The 24520-nt window shown below is 33.8% G+C and overlaps 1 protein-coding gene across 1 annotated transcript in view; it reads left to right on the top strand.

Annotated features, from left to right (window-relative positions):
• Positions 1-24520, top strand: part of HELRODRAFT_67935 (hypothetical protein) — a gene marked incomplete at both ends in the record, with an annotated part of 55564 nt that overhangs the window by 18456 nt on the left and 12588 nt on the right. The gene's annotated exons all lie outside the window — the stretch shown is intronic.

Here is a 24520-nt window from a genome sequence, read left to right as displayed (position 1 = left end):
ATTCGTTACTAAATAACAAGTCGGTGCGGTCTGGTTCGAAGACCAACGTGGCAGGCACCGTTGCTGATAGGGGAACGTAAAAAACATTTATAAAAATATTCGCAGTAGAAATAATAAAACCGTCACAGCAGCAGCAGCGCGTCATAAAAAAGAATACCTTTGAGGCGATAAATTTCTATTTTAATTTTTATTTTTATCGAAGGGAATGAGATAAAAAAAGTGTAATGGACATTTTGAAACTGCACGTACAGTGCATACAGACATAACGACTTCAGTGGCAGCTACGTCTATAATAAGAACGCGGGTTACAGCAACACAATAAAAAAAATGACAAAACATCATCGGTGATAGCAATAAAAATAGTTTGTTTGGGAAAGTTATCGTGCTTAGAAACATGATAACGAGTCGTTCATCGGGTAGCTGGCATTAAGTTGGAAGAGGATGATGCAAAATATTCCCGGCAATTAATGCACTCAACACACGTACATTTGGTTATGAATTAATAATATCATGTATTATGTACGCGCGTCTGTGCGGTGGGTTAGGTCTTAATTGCAAAATTAAATGCATTTCAGAGGTTAATAATAATAGCGATAAATGTAGTAGTGGTTTTGAATCTTAATTCGTAATTAGATTGAATTGTTTATAAACTTGTGTTTACCTGTGCGTGGTTATGTATGTGCGTGTTTACTTATTTTTTATTTATGGTGTTTGATCGATTATATGTAATAAACATTTTCTTTTTATCTTTGCTGTAATTATTATTTTCTTTTGTTTCGTCATCACGTAATTATTATCATTTTATGATAAGGTTATCATATAACAGTGTCAAATAATCATCCTCATTCCTTTATCACATTGTCACCATCACCCGCAAGCATCATTATCATTCAATTGCAGTCATTTTATGACCACATTTTGTGATTACCACATCATCATCACATCATCATCACCACCACCACATCACCATTGTGTCATCACTATATCACTAAACGCCTGCACCACTTCATCATCATAACCACTGCATCACCACTTCATTGCACATCTTCACCGCATCATCATCACTGCGTCATCAGTACTTAGTCATCTAACCAACTCATCATCACCACTTCATTCATGCATCACCACCAAACCATCATCTCACGCCATCACAGCATCATAACCATCATCGTCACCATTTCATCACCGCACCGTCATTATCACTTTCTCGCACCCAACGATTTAGATTGACTGGTCAATATTAACACTGGTCAGCTTCCATTTTTTTCAACCTAATAATTCATAATTTTCATTTCCAAAATTATTTGACACCTTGCTTTCAGCACTGTTCATCTAACTGACGTCTGCGAGCATTGGCACACGGACAACAAACACAATAACAGGCAAGCATATTATGAAGTACGCATGCACTGCACAGGCGTGTGTCGACGCATGCAAACGTATCCATGTGCGTTCATTTGTATGCCTGGAAAGATATATATTGATAAGTGTCGTTAATTGAATGATACAGACTTATTTATATGCTGAGATGCGTGCTTGTAGTCGTCTTGTTGAAAGGAGGCATGTTTTGTCAGCTCTCCTCTTTATATATTCTTAATAGTACGTGCCGATGTTACTGCCGCCTAATATAATTTCCAGACGAGAAGATGCATGCGATGTTATGCGATGCCTGCTTGGAAGTGCAGATAATTGCAAGTCATAGCTTCTAATTGATTTTTTATTAGTTTTTGCTACACATTGCAATATACGTTGCAATATACGTTGCAATATACGTTGCAATATACGCACATTATACAGACGAGTTTTGTTTGTTTTCTCATTTTTATTGTATTTTAGTCGATTTTCATCGTTTTTCTCACCTTCAATCAATCATGAAGGTTTTTCTGCTTTTCAATATTTTTATTTTTTCCCATTTGTTAAGTCATATTAAAAAGCTTTTCAACTTTTATCAGACTCCATCATGTAACATTTTGTCAAGATATCTTGTATCCTGCCCACTACCTCATGTAACATTATTTAAAGATATCGTGTTCGCTCCACCATGTAGCATTATTTCAAGATTTCTTATACGATGACGGTCGTGATGTTTCAAACGTTTTTATCTCACGGCGTACATACATGCCAATATAATGTTATGCTACGCACAAACGACACACGCAGAGACGACCTAGGCCGTTGTGTTTGCAAGCTGCGCATTAGTTTTGGTGAATATTAGCTGCATACATTTGAATTGTGAAGAGAATTAATAAGTTTATTAGTAATAATTGATAAGTTTATGTAAGGAAGTTTTTTTACTTTAGTTTGTGGTTTTTAATAAATTGACAACATTCCCAATAAATCAAAAGTCAATGGCTTCATAAATCATGCGATGTTTATCAATACTAAAGTTCCACCGATGACTATTTTCAGACTACACCATCCCAACATCGTGGGCTACAGAGTTGTCTATAACAATAAGAATTGGCGATTCAGAGGCATTTTTAAATAACTCTATTGCAGAATTTTTATAAGCGTTTATTTTATCAACATTTGTTATTATTATTTTTCGAACCAACAAAATTTTGTTACTTAATTCACAGTGTTGTGATAGGATTGTAAATTTGTTAGGATTGTAAATTTTGCAAGTTCACCAAACTTGTGACAAAATAAAAAATTGTTCTTAATTCCATGAAAGTTTCGAAAATTTCGTCACAATGAATAAGCTCAACTATTTTGTATGTAACGCTTTTTGCGCTGCGGATCAACAATGAATTTGATATAATTGAACTAGCAACTGTTAACTAACTAGAAATTTAAATGAGGCAACAGTTGAGTCATTAAATATATATATATGTATATATATATATATATATATATATATATACATATATATATATATATACATATATACATATTTACATACATACAGTCATATATAACATTTCCTCATTTTCTTTTTTCTTGTTTTTAAATTACATTAGTGTTAAAAAATTTCTTGGGGAAAAGTTCGTTGCTGCGAATGGCATTGCATGTCGCCTGGAGGTATATAAAAACGCGCTCACACATTGCATCATCTACACACGCACACAATTCTTTTCAAAATTTTATTCAGCCAGTGACGAAAGTTGTGCCGATATTGACAGTCCCGTAAGCAACCCGATAAAGTTCCAGCAATGCAGACAAGGACTCATCATCGACAACGTCGCATTGGAACGGATGCCTTTACCTTTTGACATTCTTAAATCTCCAAAAATTGTGTTTTTGTCTATAAAAATGAAAATTTTTCCAGCACAGCAGTCAACACTCTCTAAGGTCATTATTGAAGTCTCAGAATTACATTTTAAGTTTTTGTACTTCTGGCGTTTATATTCGACTGAAACTAGGTTTGTCTCGTGGCATATTGTTAACTCTAGGACTTCGATCTTATTGTCACGGATAATGGCAATATCTGGTAGAAATTTGTTAAATAGCTGTAAAATTGGACGTACATTTTCTGTGTTAGAATCGGCAAATATGTCACATTCCGATAGTTTTCATCTGAAGTTGCTTGCCAGGTGTCAAAACCGTTTTATACAATTACTATTGTTTACTATTGATTACGATTGTTGTTATTTACTTGGTTTTCTTTTCTTTGGATTACTTTTTTTATTAATGATCTTTTATAGCCGTTATTTATTCAGAAGGTTGGAGATTTTTTGTTTCTCTTTTCTATGTCTGATGAATGTGTATAGGCACGGTTTACAACGATGCCATCATACTTTCCAGGAATTTCTCGCACCATTCGCTTCTTCCGTTTAGGCATAAACCTATGTTTGAGGCCTTTGTGTAAACAAACTGACGTCTTAAATTTGGCATTGTTGCCATGTTCTAAAACATCGAGGAATGGTAGCTTGTTGTTTTATGCCTTCTCCATTTTAAATGTCAATTTTGATTGGTCGTGTATGTTTAGCGTTCGCATACAGATATGCTGATGTTTTTAATTATATATATTACAATATGTTATTACATATTACAATATATATTATATATTACAATATGTTAAAATAGTACTTGATGATAAATAAATGAATGGTAATATTAGGTGGAAGGTTTGTCCTGTGTTGCGAATACAAGAAAAGTTTGATGAATTATTTTACGCGTATTCACTGCCACTTTTGAGTAATGCAGAAAAAATGATTACTATATTGAATGTTGATTGTTTATTATGTCATAGTTTTTTTCTTTGAGCATAGTGTCTTTCTTATATTATATTTTTCTGCGATATGCATTTTTTTGACTGCGAGACGTCAAAAGATGATGACAATTTAAGACCACACGTCAACAGCCAACGAAATATGTGGCGCGAACTTGGCATGACGCCGATAAAATTTACTTATTATTGTGACATCTATGGCTGGTAATGAAACTTTGTTGCTAACAATCTTTTTATCAGTAACTTTTATTATGTTTTATCGAAAAATAATTTAAGCTTTTTTTCATTCAATTATTTTTGTTTGAAGCACAAGTAATAATGCAGTTTGAAATATTTTCATAACTAGTTTGGATTGCTAAGAAAAATACTGAATGTAACAACATTGTAGCAACAATTTGTCATTTCATGAACATTGCCTGCACTGAACTATTATGAACCATTAATGTTATCGCTAGTGTCGCGATTTTCTGTGTATCAATAGCTTTTTTATGCTAGTCTACAATCTGTTATTACGATACTGCAAAATTTATAATATAACATTCACTGCCACAACAACAATATCTACTACTAATACTATATTACTACTACCACTATTATTACTACTACCGTTGCTACTACTATTACTACTGCTGCCACTAATACTACTGCTACTCATACTGTTACTACTACTGCTGATGCTGTTACTACTATTACTACCACCACCTATACTGCTATTACTTCTATTACTACTACTACTAATACTAATACTTTTACAGTTACTTCTTGTGCCAGCACCACACTCGCTGCTAATACTCGAGCTAATATAACTGAAAGACTTTCCTACAACTGCTACTCATACTACAACATCTACTACTATTGCTATTATCGACGATTCAACATAAACATGATTAGCCTTATTTATAGTGAGATATGATGGAGTAACACAAAGCTATCCTTGCTGCTACTTTACACGCACATTGAGCAATGATGGAAATGTTGAAGATAGGGTTTTGAAAAAAGAGGATATGGCCGGATGGAATGGAATTTATCACTATCTTCATCGCAACCTCCGTGGAAATCAGTGCAAAAATGTTTCTCTGTATTTTTATTTTTCTTTATTTTCAATTTATTTATTAGACGTCTATTGATTTTATTAATTTGTTTTTTCCCAATTTGTGTTTTCAATACAATTTAGTTTTTTTTATTGCGTCTTTGTTTTTCAGATGAGATTCTTTTCGTTGGCATTTATTGAAGCCCTTGGTCTCGTGTTTTGTTGCATGTTGCGCTTAATAGCTATATTTTCTAGATTTTTTAATATAAATAATCTTTTTAACATTTTGTCACTTTTAATGGATGCGTTTTTGTATTTTTTTCCGCATTATTATTATTATTATTGTAATTTTTGTTTTGTTATTGTTGTAGTTGTTATTATTTTTTAATCGTTATTGTCTTTTTTACGATAACCTTATAGTATTTTTTGACTGTATTATAATTATTAGGTACTTTACAATTTTGATTATCATTTTGTTATTCAGAATTGTTGCGTAGTTTTGCACTGTATCAGTATTCCAATCTTCTTGGCGCTCAATAGTGCTTTTAGATAAGACACTCACTTTATGTGTTCATCCTCTTCTTTTCCTTCATTTTTTTTTCGTTCTATCTGTTTCTCTATAATTTGGGGATAAGGCAATTTTTTGACACTTCGAATGTACAGGTCTTCATGTACATGGACGCCCGCTGTGTTTATATTTGTACATCCAGGTACCCACTAAATTGTGTTTGTATTTCGTACATGTACGTACACTGCAACTTGTCTTCAAAAGTACGCCGTGTACAAAACTACGCCATTGAGCCAAATTTTTAAAAATGCAACTGGCGAAGTGCAATGATGTTGCCGATGATGTTGTTAGCGTTGTAAGTGGTGATAATTCAGTTGTTGACAATATTTATGGTAGTGCATTTTGTTGCTTGTCTTCATAATTTCACTCATTGTTGATGGTGCTTCGAGCGATTACGAGATGTTCGTTCTGATCTTGGTTATGATATTGTCATCAATAATTTTGTTAAGAGGCTCAGCCGGACAAAAATCAACTGGACAAGGAAACCTTGAAATGTTTAGTTCACTCGTTTGTTCATTCCAAATGGTTACAGCTATAGTATGTGATTTTAAAGCCGTCTTACAAACTTTCTTATAATAATAATAATAATAATTATATTATTATTATTAATAATGATGATGATAATGATGACAGCGATGATAATGACAGTGTTATAAAAGTGTTTTTGTTTTGTATGTAACCAGAACGATTACGAGTGTGTTTTTATATCGAAGAATTATGTTAGACCGGTTTACATTTGCTTGAACGAATGCAAATATCGCGTTACTTGCTTGTTTTTGTACATTCTACTATTTATAGCCTTTAAAATTGATATTCTTACTTTTTTCTGATGTTGTATTTTTTCGTGATTCTTATCATCAAAGTTGTTGTTGCACTTGCATTTAAAAGCGTTACAAGCTGCCCTTTTTAATGTGCTTGAACTCGTGGGATTTAACTAAAGTTGTCGACGAGGAAAATTACATAATGAAAGACTTTTAATGGAAGGAGATTGACGAATGGAAGAAAAGATGAGTGAATGAATGGCTGTTGTCTGATTGAATGGAATATCACATGAACAAAAAAGGAAAGAATGATCGAAGTGAAATTGAAGAGAAACGATAGAATGCAACAAGTTTAACAAATGAAAAAAAAAATGAATTGATGAACGAATTCATGTAAAAAAATTGCACGCTTGTTTTGTGCGTTTAAGGACAGATATTTCTTTACAAAATCGATTGTTTGATCATGGACGAATGATTTCATTCTTCAACTCGATCGAATTTAATAATTTAAATAATCTATTTGTTCAAAATGATTTTTAACGCTTCAATTTTTTGACTGACATAGTATTTTTTAAATGTGGGTTTTTATTTGTAGACCCGTTCATATATTGTTCTTTCATTGACGACATAATCGCAAAGTTATAGCGAAGGATTTGATGTTTATATATAAATGCGTATGTTTACATTTTTCTGGACCTTAATTGCAGAGTTTCGTTAGAGATCGCTAAATAAAACTTCAAAAAACGGCCGTTACTTCTTATTGCCAACATTCGCATGCCTACTTTTTGCATGATATTAGTCTAGAATTGTTTGAGAAGTTATTGTATTATTTGAAAAAAAGCACTGCATAGGATGTCGAACGAAATATAACAAAAGGTTACTATAAAATTTATAATTTAGATTAATAGAATGTTGTTTTTTTCCAACAGATGAATCGAGGTTGTTATTTTAATTGTTGCGTTATCTTATCTTAGTTTGTGTTTATAACACTTATGTGTCTTATCATCTTTATCGTACTGCAGTTTGGAGAATGTAAACTATAAAAGTAATTTGATGTATACTTTGAGTTTCAACGGAACAAATAAATAATGATATTGTTTAAAAAATGGCGACATAAACGAAATTATGGATGCGGAAACCGCTGCAAAATAATAACAAGTCGCAAGAACAAGGCCAACAGAACGTACAATTAAATAGTAAGCATCTTATGTGATATATTATTCAGTTAGTTCAAAGCAAAACTCGAATGATAAAAACTTATCTTATTACTTTTATAAGACTTGAAGGAGACATAAACATAATTACAAATATGTGTTTGAAGTTCCTCATTGATACATTACGTGCTTGTTCTCCTGAATGAAAGTTTCGATAATTAATTTAAAATGGCCCTAAAGTGTAAAAAGCTTCATGTAAAAATTTATTTTCAGCATGTTATCATATTGTTTTCTTTTAGAGCACGCACGGGCGTACGTACATTAGTTATTATTTCTAATTTAACAATACTCGTTTAGAATTTAAAGTTGTTTTAATAATTCAACATATTTGTCACCTCAAAAGTGAGATAAACTTTATTAATTTGTACGGCGCCACTTTCAATAAACCGACAGTGATGACGGTGGCAGCATGTACATTAGACATCGAGGGTGTAGTGGTCAAGTTGGTCGCCTGATAAGGTTGTATTATCGGGTTCGAAAGCATGCTACACCATTTGACGGAGGTTATTAAATGCCTCGTGTATGTGATGCTGTGATAGCGCATGCACTCGTGCACATCGTTTGGAGCGCTGTTGAACGTCACGTAAATATCGCTGTATAAATTAAACAACGTTTACGTTTTTTAAGTTTTATGTAACAAGTTTATCTTGTGCTAAGCAGCTTCTGTGACATCACAGTTAGCATCTGCACGACTAAACGTAGGACACAACTAACAACATCAGCTACAACAACAGCAGCGGCAACTACATCATCACCATCAAATATGACACATCAGGCCGATATCTGCAGCTGCGGCAGACCTGACAACAACGTTCATCCATCATCCTACGGTTAATTACAATTACTCCTCTTATCATCAATTATAACCCATAACGACTGTTGCTAGGCTCTGGCTGGCATGTTTATTTGAGCCAATGAAAATGAAATGTTTATAATAGAAGTACTCTTGCATAATTTCAGCACTGTACTAATATTCAATTCGATCGTAGAATTTGATCATAGTATATAAATTTGATCATAAACATATAGTTAAAGGTTAAAGGTCTTCCTAGGTTCAAATGAATTATGCTATATGATTAATTTCAATTATAACACGCGAACGTGGTGTTACATAAAAATATTTATTGTTCATAAAATTTTTAACACTGAAAAGTTTAATAAAGAATCATTTATATCATTTTTCAAAGGTATCGATTTCTTGCCATACAAAAAGTAATTTGAAAATATTACATAATTGTATAATATGCAAAATCTCGTAGTTGAGGCTGACGTTGAATTGACGTGATTGACCAGCAGTAGTTTGTAATTTATGATTATCAACAAAATTCGACCCATTGCAAACATATTTTACTAAAATTTCAACAATATGAACGTGCAACGACTGGACTAATGTTCTATCTTTGACAGATACAAAGGTGAATAAATAATACTCAAAAAGTGCCCAAGTTTTTCAATTAGACTATATAAATATTGATCAAATGGACTACAGTTACAAGCATTTAATTTATTCTCAACAGCAATTGATCGCACGAATTACGAAATTGTTTTTCACTGAATTTATGTACAAGAATTTGTGTGAAAAACTTATTTCAAACAATGCATACTTGTCATTAGCAACGGTTTCTTGAAATTATATATGCATTAACACAAACAGTCCATAAGAAAGTAACTCGTGTAACAAAATATCTATAAACAAAGAACAAAATGTCTATAAACAACAAACAAAATGTCTATAAATAACGACAAATGCACGCATATAGGAACACAGTAGTATATACAAAATACACATACATCTTTATATGCTATTTACATTTATACGTATTTAGGTATGCGCGATGCATTTTATATTGAATTACTTGCATGTCATGTACACCACTTCGATTGTAAACGCAAGTGGATGCTTTTTCTGTTTCATGTTTCTTTGTCTCTTTCCACCATTTATTGAACTCTATTGATTTTTAACACATGCATCCCGACATTAAGTAGAATAGATTTTACAGAGTTTCTCCTAATTCTGAAAAATTGCCTGATAACACATTTTTCGTTATTTTCTCCCATCAGGAAAGATTTAACGGAGTATCCCATTCAATTTTTAAATGTGTGCTTGTAGCTGCTCAATTACTTGGCGCTTCAAACTGTTTATTATGCAGATGATGACTTTGTTGTTGTGGGCATAACAGTACAATTGTTCAATAACATCAAAATGATTTTGGCAAACATTAAGTTTCATGCCCATTTTTATGATGCTATAGCTACAAAAAAGTTAATGCTTAAAAGTTTAAAAAACTAGCTTAACGCTAATTTTTTTTTTACTTTTAAACATTAAATTAACTTTTTTTTACAGCTATAGCATTGTACATAATTAACTGCATTGGGCATGAAACTTAACGTTTGCCATTATTTTGTTTGTTGAATTTAAATATAAGTATAAAAGTTTCAAATTTTATAAAAAGAAATATGCATCAATTTTTTACGTGGCTATATTTTGCACATTTTTTTTCAATGATATTATTGTTTACGTCAAAAATGGTTTGAATATATATTAATAATGATCATGGAATCGTATCCCATATGTAATGTTTTTCGAATTAAACAATTATATTGCAAAGGTATTGCGTTTCCATTACGTCATTATTTTGTTAGTGTCTCAATTTTGTAAAATTGGACTATGCAAGTAGAAACATTTTTTTCAATGCGACTGTGGCTTGTGTGCAATTTATGTTTTGACGAGCCTCTATTTCTGGCCGCGCATCTCTTTATTGCATGGACAGGTATGGTGTTGTAGTGGACTAACTAAATATTTTATTATAACTGAACATTAAACATTTTTGATAATTCTAACATCTCTGTTTTAAATTTAATTTAATATTACTGTTTCTTTGCTTTACTTTTTACTTCAATTTTCCCTTTTTCCTTTTCCCCGTTCATGTTAGATAGTTACTGCTGGTTTTGTTTAATTTAATAAAATTATTTCTACCCCTTTTTAAATTGTCCTATTTATAATTCGACAACAAAGGCGAAACGTTGATAAATCGAACATTCCTCAACAGTGTAGTAGTAAAGTGGCTAATTGTGCGTTGCAGTGATCGGGTTCAATTGTACGTACAATGTGTTGTTTGACGTTTTTATTTTCATGTATGCTGGGCGTATACAGACAGATGAACACAGAAACGCCTCTGAAGCTACCCATGAAACGCTTTGTAGATAAAAACTAACTTTTTTTATTTCTTTCGTACAGTCTTTGAGCTGCTATCATTTAAAAAATTAATGAAGTATTAAAAATACGAATATGTAATTAAACAGATAAATGAATATGAAGACATAAATTTATGCATGCAAGTGAACATATTTGACAGTATCATAATGCCACTGTTACTATTAACTTTACCTTTTTATCGTACTGAAACAAGTTAATTTCGTGTAAGTATCATAAGAGAATATGAGCTGTAGTGATATTAAACAAGCAACTTTATATAATATATATTTAAATGAAAATTTAATAAAACTTGTTATCCAAATTCATCATGCAGATAGAGGATTTATTTCTGTTTATATTATATTACTATGTTATTTTTGTTGTTAGTCGGCACCATAATTCTGAATATATATTGGTATGATTACGACCAATTTGAACGATTTGAACATCGAAGATAATAAAGGAATACCGAAAACAGCTTTTTATTCAAACATTTTAAAATGTTCTATCATGCTTAAAATAAATAAAAATTTTGCTTTTAAACTCAAGGAACTTTACAATAATTTACGATCATGTTAGAAAAATCGAAAAATTAAACAGGAAGCTAGCTAACGCGAAACATGCTGTGATTTTTATCAATAATTGCATTTCTGACAATCTTAATACAATTATTATTATTAGAGAATTTATATCTCAACGTTCTTTAAAACTTCTCAAATGCGCTGCTTATGTCATGTGGTTTAATTCATAAAGAAATGAGTTTTTAGTTCTTTACGAAATTGTTGATGAGTTAATCTAGGCTGACGAAGATGGCGTGGTAAATCATTCTGAAATGTTGGACCAGGGACGGAAAAATCCATATTTCCTACAACCAACTGTGTTTTTGACACCGATAGAAGATCCTGACAATCTGAACGTAACTGAGGACGTTGAACGGGTTTAAACTTACGCAAACACTCGTCAGACAGGTAATTCGGACTGAAACTATTTAAACATTTGAATACCATGATGTCAATTTTGAATTTGATTTTTGCCCAACAGTCAGCCAATGCAGGTTAAATAGACTATGACTAACATGGTCAAGCTTCAATCTTCTTGATTTTGAATTGACTGTAGTTGGCATATGATTTTGTTGGAAGTTCTTTAGAAAACACTATTACGGTAGTCTAGCTTAGAATTAATGAACGCGCGAATTAAAAATTTTAATTTTATTTCATCATGCGAATTTCTGATCTGTCTGAGCTTTCGTAGTTGAAACGAACATTCCTTGTTCAACTTTTTGAGATGATGATGCATAGACATATTTTGATTGAACGTGATTCCCAGATTATTGACAGATGAACAAAACTCAATAACTGATCCAGATATGTCAATAGGGTTGACACTAATCATTTGCAATTGTTGCCAAGTTCCAACAAGTGCCAAGGTTGTTTATCATCCATTTTTTTTTTAAATCTTTAACTCAGCAGACAAATCTGTAAACTAAATTATTAAATGTCACTGTTTTACAACAAATAGGAGCAATGATTCGAATATCGTCAGCAAAAGCGTGGCATTCAAACATTCAAATTCAAACTTTTCGATGATATTGAACATGGCTGTGTAGAGCAAAAACAACAAAGATCTTAAAACAGTAAAATTTGTTTCACAATTCAAGATTGGTAAAACTAAACCTCCAATTTCTCGAATACCACAGAATCAGAGGCGATTTAATTCTAGTCTATCAAATACTTCATAATTTGGTGAACCCCGCAATTTGCCAACAGTTGTGCAGTAGACCTAATGTCAGCACAAAAAGTCATCAGCTCAGCCTTCGTACGCGACTGGCATAAAAAGATTGTAGAAAATATTTTTTCTCGAATTGAGTTATTAGCTCTTGGAATGCATTACCTAATGACATTGATAATGCTCGATTTTTTTAAAACTAGACCTGATTTTTTTTAGGGTAACAAAATGCGTTCAACATCTTTTTATTAGTTTGTCATGTGATTGATTTTGATTGTTCGTTTAAATCTTCATTTACGATACAGTACGATACGATACATTTTATTTGTCTCAAAACAAAAAAAAAACAGAAAACAGAATGACCGTAAAAAGTTAGTAAGTAACCTATCGAGTATAGCCACCCTACACACAATTAAAAAGAAAAAAATATCATTTCAATGAGCAATAATAAAATGCAAACCTAGAATATCTCATAGGTGGTTTTACAACAAAATTAATCAATCATGATGAGACTAGATTAAAGTAAAGCGATATACCAAATAATATACATTAATATTCATTCGTCTTATTAGTAAATAAATTGCAATTTCAATAGACACAATATATATATACAAATGGCTGTCTTCTGTGTAGTTTTATGCACCTATATACACACCCATTCATTTTCAATACGAATCCACTTATACATATATACACATATATACATAAACACATACACGCAAAAATATCAAGATAGTATCTTTACACAATTATGATATAAATAATGACTATTTAAGAAATAAGACATTTTAACAAATATTCTTCCACAAAGAAGTTATACATAAATCTACCGTTTATTCACCATGAAATTACATACATCTGATAGAAACCCATTACTATTAAAAAATTAAACGTATTAAAACATTCTTTCATAAAGAAAATATACTGACATTCATTCATCTGGAAATCAATAAACGTTCATTCATATTTTCTTTATGACCATCCGGCTACCGAAAACCTATGTGAGTACATAAATATATATCAAGATAGTATCTTCACACAATTATACATGAACACATAAATGCATATATTTCAAATTTCTTATTCACTATATTTGATTAAGTAAAATTTTTTTCATTTTTTTAAAAGCAGGTTAAATTGTTAGTATTTAATATTCAATCAATCTTCGTTTAGCGTCCAGTTACCCAGTTTCCCGAGGTAGGACGTTGTTTTCTTTGCCATCAACTTTTTGCGCCAAATTAGACGATCAGTTGTATCCATTTCATTTAAATTTTGAGCTTTAATGTCTTGCTCGATTGTTCGCGACCAGGACTTCTTTGGACGGCCTTTGGGACGTGTGCCAGGTACTTCAACATCTGCAAGAGAAGTTATGGCACTGTTTCCACTTCGTTTGACATGACCAAACCACCGCAGACGGTGTTGCCGGGATTCGTCCTTTATATCATCTAAACCAACACGACGCAGGGATTTCGGTAGATTTGATGTGGTCCATCAGACCAATTCGTTGCATCCATCGGAGCATTTTCATATCGGTTCGTTGAAGTTGTTGTTCCAGTTTGGTTGTCATTGGCCATGTTTCTGCACCATATAACTACACCGGACATATCACTGATTTATAAAGTCTTGATTGTAGTGGGATGTCAAGCCGCATCAATACAGAGGCAAGGAGATGCCATTTATTCCATGCTGCACGTATGCGTTCTCGTACGGCAGCTTCAGCTGTTCCACTACAATCCAGAACATCCCCTAGATATTGAAACGATGTGTTTTTCTCTACCTTAATGGCTTAAAAACATTGCTATTTCGTATTTGTTGTTGTGAATTGATGCAAGCAGGACAAACGAAATTGGACACTTTAGATAAATTAACAGTTATTTTTGAACAACGTTTGTGACACTACTGGTTCCACTGCTGACACTTGGTTGAATTGTTACCTACACCAGCTTTACAAACTGAACAGGGCCATCGTCCAGTAGCTGTGGATTGGATGGTTCACCAGTGTTCATTGCTTTGGTTTTGCTGATGTTGACTTTGAATCCATAATCGGCGAGTCTGGTGTTCCAATCTTCAAACATCTGTGCTGCATTCTGCTCAGACGTGGCTGTTAAAACGATGTCATCAGCATATATTAGATTCCAAATGTCACCAGTGCGTATCGGTTTTGGGATTTCTTCCATCACAGTTATAAATAACAGTGGACTGAGAATCGAGCCTTGGTGAACTCCAACGCCGATGTCAAATTTATCTGTGTTTCCAACCGTTGTGCTGATGAGAGTCTTGGTATTTGTATACATTTCCATCACAAGTCGAACAAGTTATTTTGGAATGAGTTGTCGACCTAGACTCCACCTGATTGCTTCACGGGGAACTCGATCAAATGTTTTTTCAAGGTCTACAAAAATGTGTGATAGTTATTGATGCTTTGCGAGGTACTTTTTTTGCAGTTGCCGAAGGATGTGAATTGCATCAATTGTTGATTTCCCCGCAAGGAAACCAAATTGATAATTTCCGATTGTGATGCACGACGTTAATCTTCTTTCAATGATATTTTCGACAATTTTCAGGGTGTGTTCTAACAGACGTATACCCCGATATGATGAACAGTTCAATGGATCACCTTTGCCTTTGTATAGCGGAACTGTCATGCTATAGTTCCATTCAGTCGGCATTGAGCAATTTCTCCACACTTCACGGCAAAGTTGTAGTAACGTTTGGATACCTGCAGTACCAGATGCTTTGATAATGTCATTTGTGAGTCTAGATGGCCCTGCTGTCTTTCCATCCTTCATAGCTTTCAGAGCTTCTGTAAGCTCCTCTACAGTGATGTCTGAAATCGGACCTTTGATGGGTGGAGCGTCAAAGTTGACATTGATTGGATTTGTTTCATTTAACAGACGGTTGAAGTATTCTCTTCACTGTAGATTGATTTCATCTTGTTCAAGAACCATCTCATTTTGTCGTTTTTGATACATAAGGCACCAACTATGTCTTTTTTCGCACGATTTCATTTGTTCACCTTTGCTTTTAGTGAGCCACGATACAGAGATTTCATTTGTTCACCGTTGCTTTTAGTGAGCCACTCTCTGCACTGATCTGTTCGAGCCAGTGCGACTTGACGTCTTGCATAGTTGTTCTTCTCACGGAAAATTTTATGGTCATCAACAGACTTTGATTTTTGCCATTGCTTGTATGCAGCTTTCTTTTCAGCTATTGCATTTTGTACACTGCCATTCCACCACCAAGTGTCCCGTTCATGCTGACGTTTTGTACCCACAAACTGTAGTTGCAGCGTTTATCAAAACGGTTTTATATGTACTCCAATCTGTACTGGCTTGCGATTGGTGGTCCAACTCAATTGCGACAATCTGTTGAAATTTTTCTCGATAAATATTGCTTTTCAGCTTCCAAGTTTTGATTCTCCGAGGCATTTGTTCAGGCTTACAGGCTTATGTTTTGACAATTTGACAACCAGGTCTGCCACAAGGAGTCTATGTTGGGCGACACATGATTCGCCAGGTATAACTTTGACATTTTTGAATAGCCTTCGGTGTTGTTGCTTGACAGCGAAGAAATCAATTTGCTTGGCTGATGGTCCACTTTTGTATGTTATGAGATGTTCCAACTTCTTTCTAAAATATGTGTTCAATAAACAAAACCCGTGACTTTCAGCAAACTCAAGGATGCGGTTGCTATTTTCATTCCGTTCTCCATAGCCAATACCGCCATGTACGTTGTAAAAACTATCTGTTTTTTCTCCAAAATGGCCATTGAGATCGCCTCCAATCAAGATTGTTTCAGATTTTGGTATTGTTGAGGTGGTGTCAGAGAACGCAGCCCAGAAGTCATTTTTCATCTCTTCTGATTTGCCTGTCTGTGGTGCGTATGCAGAAAAAATAATCATTGTTTGCTTTTCTAGGCGAAGCTTGATCCACATGAGACGTAAATTAATCTTTTTAATATCCAGTACTTCTTGGGCAAGCGGTTCTCTTACAAAAATTCCAGCACCATTTTTGGCCGTCTTTTGACCATTCCAGAATAGTTTATATTTTTATTTATATATATTTAATATTGACCTTAATTTATAGTTAGTTAGTAAGTAATTTCAAATTCAAGGACCATTAAAATATATATGAAAATACAATATGTTAATTTTAGATTTATTGCACTTAATTAAATGTTGATGTCTACTATTTAAATTATAAGAATAATAATCATAAAAACAAAGATTTCAAAAGGGTATCCATGTAGATCGATAAAATTTAGGTTATTTGTTGAGGAAAATAATGATGTTAAGCCAAAAAATTGCGAATTGGTAATTATCCTCATAGGCTTTTTCATCAGCAATTGTAGTGGCAACGTCGATGAAGGATATGTGGATGCCCAGATAATATTGCCATATACAAGATGAGGCAATCATAATGTGTTATGAAGCAGATTCAGTGTTTGTTTTGGTAAGTGAAATTTGATTCTACTAATTATACCAAGTGATCTGGCTATTTTACCTGCTATATCGTGAATATGAATCTTAAAGTTTAATTTCTTGTCTAAATTAATTTTCAAAAAGTTTGTGGACTTTGCTTCAGTCACGATTTTGTCATCAATAATGATTTTATATGGCTCCTTATAGTTCAAATATTGTACAGAGCCAAAAATCATCAATTTTGTTTTTTCTTTGTTCACTGTTAGCTTGTTGTACTTGACAATCGACTGAACTTTCTCAATAATTTCATATATTAAATTTTTTATTTCTCTTTTACTTTTAAAGATATTAGTATCATCAGCATACATTATATAATTAAAGGCATCTGATGATTTAGGAAGATCATTTATATAGATTGCGAACAACAGAGGACCGAGGATACTACCCTGAGGAACTCCTTTATTGGTTTTTGTAAATTCGAGTCATTACCATTTTATTTGACATATTGTAATCTGTCTGTCAAATAACTTTCAAGTAGCATTAGTTCTTTCCCTCGTATTCCATAGTGTTACAACTTTCTATTCAAAATTTCATGATCAGCACAGTCAAAAGCCTTACTCAAATCTAGAAAAACACCCGCAGTGAACTTTTTATCTTCAGCAACCATTCGCCTTTAACCATTTTTTTTTAGCAATAGAAACATAATTATCATTCAGTACATTTTGCGGATCATCTACAATCTGACCATCTGATGTTAAACATGCATCCTCATTTATATTTCTTTTGTCCGATCTTCTCAAAGCATCTGTATCGGGGTTCGCGGCAGTGAGTGACACCTCTCGTGTAAATAGCAAAAAATTGTATTACTCAAAACCAAAACGAACCTTTACAGTAGAAATTATTAATTTGAAACAAGTGTCAGTAAATTGTTACAAAACTTCAACTTCGTATCACTTCACTTTCGGAACTTTGTTCTAGTTGTTCCAAATAAACCAATGGAGACCTGTAGTTCCCCCAGTCACGTAGGAATTGCGCTATGCTGCCGGTATGTTCTTCTTCCGACGCACTCGTGATATAATATAATAGTAAATGTGCATCTTTGTTGAGATGGTGAGTCTTCGGGAAGGAATTACATTCAACGTCATAGAGCTAATGGATTCCATTTACTATGAACTACACGAAAACGAGCAACTATATCAGCAATGCTTTTTATTTAATTTTCAATCGGTTGTAACATCATCAACATTATCTCCATGACTTGGAGATTTACGAACTAACGAAACAATTTGATCTTTCTATTAATTTTTCTTACCAGAATTGTGTTAAGAAAAATTGAAAAAACAAACTTTAAATCGGGTAATGCCAACAATTCAGTAGAATTCATACAATATTGTATATATACATACATACGCGTTTTTATCTTTATATACATACACATTTGCATCTATTTTCGTTTATTCTTAATACATTTTTTTTTCAAAATAATAATAATTTTTTTAGTTCAAAAATTCAATTGAGATTATATAAATATAATTTAAATAAGTGTGTGCTTGCATGTGGTGGTCCAGGTTGGAAGTTCAGGATAGAAAATTCACAATAAATAAAGTGAATTGGAACTTTTTGAAAAGGGAATCATGGATTAATGTTTTGTTAGCGCATTTTTGTCAAATTTAAAAAAATGTTTAGTTATAAATTGCCAAGATTTAAGATTTAAAAGTCATTTTGCACCCAGAAGCTTGTCCGTATGTCGTTACTTTAAAAAATCGGCTCTTTAGGGGCATTTTAACGTGCAAAACAGTTTCTTGCCGTGTCCGCTTTTTAGGATCTCGCTCTAGAGGACTTTTACTGTATGACAGACCGTGTAAATAAAAAATTATAAATTTAACGCTGCTCGAAATACACACATTTTTCATCCTAGGAAGCCGTTTTGGTTTAGGGGTTTTTTTTAAGTAATCTGTTGAACCTGCTACAACTACGCTATTGATTGTATGTTAATAAATATACCTTTATAATAATAAATGTTAATATTTTTCACATTCATGTATGGATATGATTACGTAGGTATGTAAATTCGTAAAAATTTGGTTTATATAGTTGAACGTATGTTTATGCAATGGCTGTTCTACAATATGTGTTCATGTGTGCGTACGTTAGTTTGTGTACTTACCTATCACCGCAATGTCATGAGTAGTGTTCGTTTGTTAGTCACGCACCAAGCTTCACTTCTTTATATTGCACATTTCAACGTGTGTTTGTGTTTTGTTGATGTGATTGCTTTCGTTATTAAGTTTTGTTTGCTTGTTTTTTTTCTTTATTTGAATGCTTCTTTTGGCATCAATGTTTATTACGCTTTCGTTTTGAGTTGATACCTAATAAAGAAATTTTGTCGACAAGACAATATAAATTGTCAACTCGGGCGGAAAGTAGATTTTTGTGTATGCCAAAACTTTCTTCAATAACATATGTATGTTATAGTTGCATATAAAGCAGTTTTATTTCAAGTTCACTAATTTATTAGTTATTTTTATTAATTTAATTTTTTAATTAAATTATTGTTTAAAAATACGAAAGTACATCTAAACCGCTCAATCACGATCTACTTTTGTGTATGTATATGACCTCTTGCTTCTACTCTCTCTTTCTCTCTCTCCCCCTTTCTCTTGCATATATATATATATATATATATATATATATATATTTATATATATATATATATTTTACAATATTCTATAAATTCTACCGAATGTTTGGCGTTAATACGTTTGTAGTTCGTTTTTTCAATTTTTCTCACTTAAGTTTTTTTGTGAACGTTTAGTTTATTAAAATTCAAAATAAATTTATTTTCCGAATTCATGCTGCAAATAAGGCCATATTTCGATTCCGTATGAATCATCATCAGTGCTTTCTGCTGTTTATATAGAGAAATATTGACTTTGTCGAAATAAACTTAGATGGAGATTGACTTTGTCAAAATGAACTTAGATGGAAATTAGGTGTCAGGTTTCTTTATTGGCTGGTCATCTTCTTTGGTCTCCTTTTCTTCATCGATAGCACCATATTCTTCTTTGTCACTATTTACAATGCTAGTTTTTATTACTTCTTTTTTTTCGTTGTTGGTTAAGCGCCGGGTTGGAAGAGAGGTTGTCATTTTTTGTTGCATATTTTATATTTATTTTTGGTTTATTGATGTCAATTAGGACTGCTTCTGCAATTTTAAGATGCGTGTAGTTGCTGTTCTGGTATATTACTTTGGTGTTACTGTCGAGGATTTCACGGCTAATATATATATATATATATATATATATATATATATATATATATATATATATATATATATATATATATGTATTTACAATATTCTATAAATTCTACCGAATGTTTGGCGTTAACATGTTTGTAGTTCGTTTTTTCGATTTTTCTCACTAAAGTTTTTTGGTGAACGTTTAGTTTATTAAAATTCAAAATAAACTTATTTTCCGAATTCATGCTGCAAATAAGGCCATATTTCAATTCCGAATGAATCATTATCAGTGCAAGTTGGTGCCGATATCAGGTGTTACATTTAATTTAATTCAACCTGTAATTTTGTTAAAAATAGCGTTTGAATTGACATTTTATAGGTGTTTTTTTTGAGTTTTGGATAGAGTTCTCGGTTATTATACACTAACATAGGTGCACCTGGTTAGAAGCGTTGATAATTGGTACTGCTTATGCAGGATGCACACCGGCCATTTTTGCTAGTTTTGTCTATCTGATTTATATATTTTTTTTCATTTGTGGTTTAAATAATGTCTTGTAAGTGTTATTCATGTAACAGAACTTGCTAAACTGGATAACCCACGGTGTGGTATATGTAAGTTATTTTATCATTGGAAGTGTGAGAATGTTCAAGTGCATAGGAAAATTAGTGAGCATTCTAATTATATATGGACTTGTAATAACTGTTTTAAAAATCTAGAAAATTTAAAATTTGATTTTAATGAATTCAAGTCAAAGCAAATGGATTTAGAAAATAAATCAGATATGTTAGGTGAAGGCTTGTTGAAGAGGTTGAAAAATAATTAATAATGTGGGTAAAAATAATGAGGGGCAGAATAAACTTGAGGATAAAGTTGATAAGATAGTTAATAAAGTATCGAAAGGTAACGATAATGTTTTTGGAAACCTAAAATTAATTGAAAAAAAGGTAACAAAAACTATAGGTATAGGTATATTAAAAAATGAAATGTCAAAATCATGAGTAAAAATTGTTGAAGAGAATTTAATAAAAAAAGTTGAGAGAGTCAACAAAGAATTTCAGTCAGCATGTAAAAATCTTGAAAAAACATATTATAGATTAAGGAATAAATATGAAGCTGAGGATAGAGCTAATAATATAATAATATTTGGACTAAGTGAGGAAAAAGATAGTAGTATTGAAACAAGACGTATCGAGGATAAGAAAATAATTATGCAAATTTTATCAGTTTTGTCAGACTCACAGGTCAACTAGGGTGATATTGGTAAATACTACAGGCTAAATGGCAATAGCAAGGATAATAAGACTAGACCTCTGTTAGTAAGATTTAATGATAGGCTTAAGAAAACTATGTTATGGAAAATTTAGGTAAAATTAAATTCTTAGGTGAAGGTTTGAGAAAGATAGGCATTGCTCTTGACCTATCTAGGGAACAAAGGGAGGAAAGAAAAAAATTGGTTGCTGAGGCAATAGAAAAACAGAAATATGATCAGGGGGAATATATTTACAGGGTAAGGGGATTGCCAATGTCCTGGTTATGACATTAAACTGACCCTCACTGCCTTGTGAGTGATGTTGGATCATCAAATGCTAGGCCCACCGCTTATAACTGTGGTTGCGTAAGGAAGGGCGTCCTGCGTAAAAACTAGCCAAAAAATAATACTTATGATGACGGAAATAACAATGGCCCTCAGTATCCGGCAGAAGAAGGTCCATGGGGTTGTGGTGCAAGGCCCTGTGGATGGTCTGGCTACTGGCACCCCACTCTATAGTGTGGCGGTGCAAGGCACTATAGATGGAAGGACTACTTGTAGATCAAGGGGTTGGAGGTTTGGTACCTGGAATGTAGGCACGTTGACAGGAAGAAGTTTGGAAGTGGTGGAGGAGCTGCAGAGGAGAATGGTTGACGTGGCTGCATTACAGGAGATCAGATGGAAGGGTGAGGGTACAAGGTTTGTGGGGGCTAAAGGTGGAAGATATAAGTTGTGGTGGAAGGGGGATGATGGTACGGGAGGAGTTGGTGTGATGGTAAGAGAAGAGTTGGTGGAGAAGGTGTTGGAAGTGAAGCGGAGAAGCAATGGTGTAATTGTGGTGTTGATGGTGTTTGGAAAAGTAATAGTGAGGGTGATATCAGGATATGCTCCGCAACAAAGTAGGAAGGAAGAAGAGAAGGATAGGTTTTATGATGATGTTTCTGACGAGATTGCGGGGCAAGCGGGGTTGGATGAGTTTGTGGTGTTGTTGGGTGATTTGAATGGTCATGTGGGGGCGTATGCAGACGGATATGAAGGTGTACATGGGGGATGGGGATATGGTATACGGAATGAGGAAGGGCGTAGAGTGTTGGAGTTGGCGGATGCACATAGCATGGTGGTGGGGAATACCTGGTTTACAAGGGAACCAGCGCGATTGATTACATATAGGTCAGGGGAGCATAGGTCGATGATAGACTATATATTGGTAAGGGCCAAACATAGGAAGTATGTGAAGAATGTGAAGGCGATACCTGGTATGCTGCAGCAAAGTATGTTTGTGATGGATGTGACATCAAAAGAAATGGGGAGGAGGAAGAAGGATAAGTTTGTGGCAAAGAGAAAGACATGGAAGTTACAGGATGCAGAGGTGAGGAAGGCATTTGAAGTGAAGGTGGCTGAAAATTGGGAGAGTGGTAAGGATGGAGATGTTTGGGAGAGATACAGGGACTGTGTGTTGGCTACGGCAGATAAAGTATGTGGATGGACGAAAGGAAAGTGTAGGCATGGTGAGACGTGGTGGTGGGATGAAGATATAAGAAGGGTTTTGGAGGTCAAGAAGGAGAGGTTTAGGGTATGGAGAAGGGACATGACGGAGGAGGCGGAGTTTGAGTATAGGAAGGCTAAGAAGGTTGCAAAACAGGCAGTGGCAACTGCAATGACGAAAGCATCAGATAGGTTAATGAAGGAAATGGAATTTGATGTTAGTTCGAGGAAAATGTTCAAAGTAGCAAAGCAGTCAATGATGGATAGGAAAGATGTTATAGGGAATGGATGTGTTTGGGATGGATCTGGCAAGTTGTGCATAGATGAGGAGGAAAAAGCTCAGGTGTGGAAAGCTCATATGGAAAGGTTGATGAATGAAGAGAATGAGTGGGATGGAGATGTGGAATCCGCGGTCACACACGGACCTATAGAGAAGGTGACGATGGAGGAAGTAGAGAAAGCAGTTAGAGAAATGAAACTAGGTAAGGCGACAGGCGTTTCGGAAGTGGCGGCAGAAAATATAAAAGCGAGTGGGGTGATAGGAATTGAAGTTATGATGAGAATTGCTAACAGTATGTTTGATGATGAAGGTATACCTGAGGATTGGCGACACAGTGTGTTGGTGCCGTTGTATAAGGGCAAAGGAGATGTGAGAGATTGTGGGTCATATAGGGGTGTGAAATTGCTAGAGCATGGAATGAAGGTAGTGGAGAGGGTGCTTGAGAGGAGGTTGAGAAATATGGTGACAGTTAATGAAATGCAGTGTGGGTTTATGCCTGGTAGGGGAACGGTGTATGCGTGGTTCATAGTGAGAATGTTGCAGGAGAATTATAGAAAGAAGAAACGAAGATTGTACATGTGTTTTGTGGATCTAGAAAAGGTTTTTGATCGAATACCGAGGAAGGTCATTGAATGGGCGTCGAGGAAGAAAGGAGTGAATGAGAGACTTGTTAAAGCTGTGATGCAGCTGTATGAAGGGGCAAAGACAAAGGTGAGGGTTGGAAGGGGGATGTCGGACGCTTTTAGTGTTAAGGTAGGAGTACATCAAGGATCAGTTTTATCACCGTTTCTGTTTGCAATTGTGATGGATGTTGTGTGTGGAAACATAATGGAGGGGTTGTTATTTGAGATTTTGTATGCAGATGATTTAGTCTTGATGGCTGATAGCATGGAAGAATTGCAGTTAAAATTTGACAGATGGAAAAGTGTTATTGAAAAGAAAGGGTTAAAAGTTAATATTGGTAAGACGAAGGTAATGGTGAGTGGGGAAGGTGGGGAGCGAGTGATAAGTAAAATAGACCCCTGTGGGGTATGTGACAGGAGAGTGAAAGCTAACTCGGTATTGTGTATAGGATGTCAGAAATGGGTGCATAAGAGATGTAGTGGTGTGAGGGGGGCACTGAAAAAGGTGGAAGGCACGTTCAAATGTAAGAAATGTGTTCATGGTGTGATTAATAGG

This window comes from Helobdella robusta (assembly GCF_000326865.2).
Source record: "Helobdella robusta unplaced genomic scaffold HELROscaffold_5, whole genome shotgun sequence".
Classification (NCBI taxonomy): domain Eukaryota; kingdom Metazoa; phylum Annelida; class Clitellata; order Rhynchobdellida; family Glossiphoniidae; genus Helobdella; species Helobdella robusta.
This window is presented reverse-complemented; position numbering and strand designations above follow the sequence as displayed.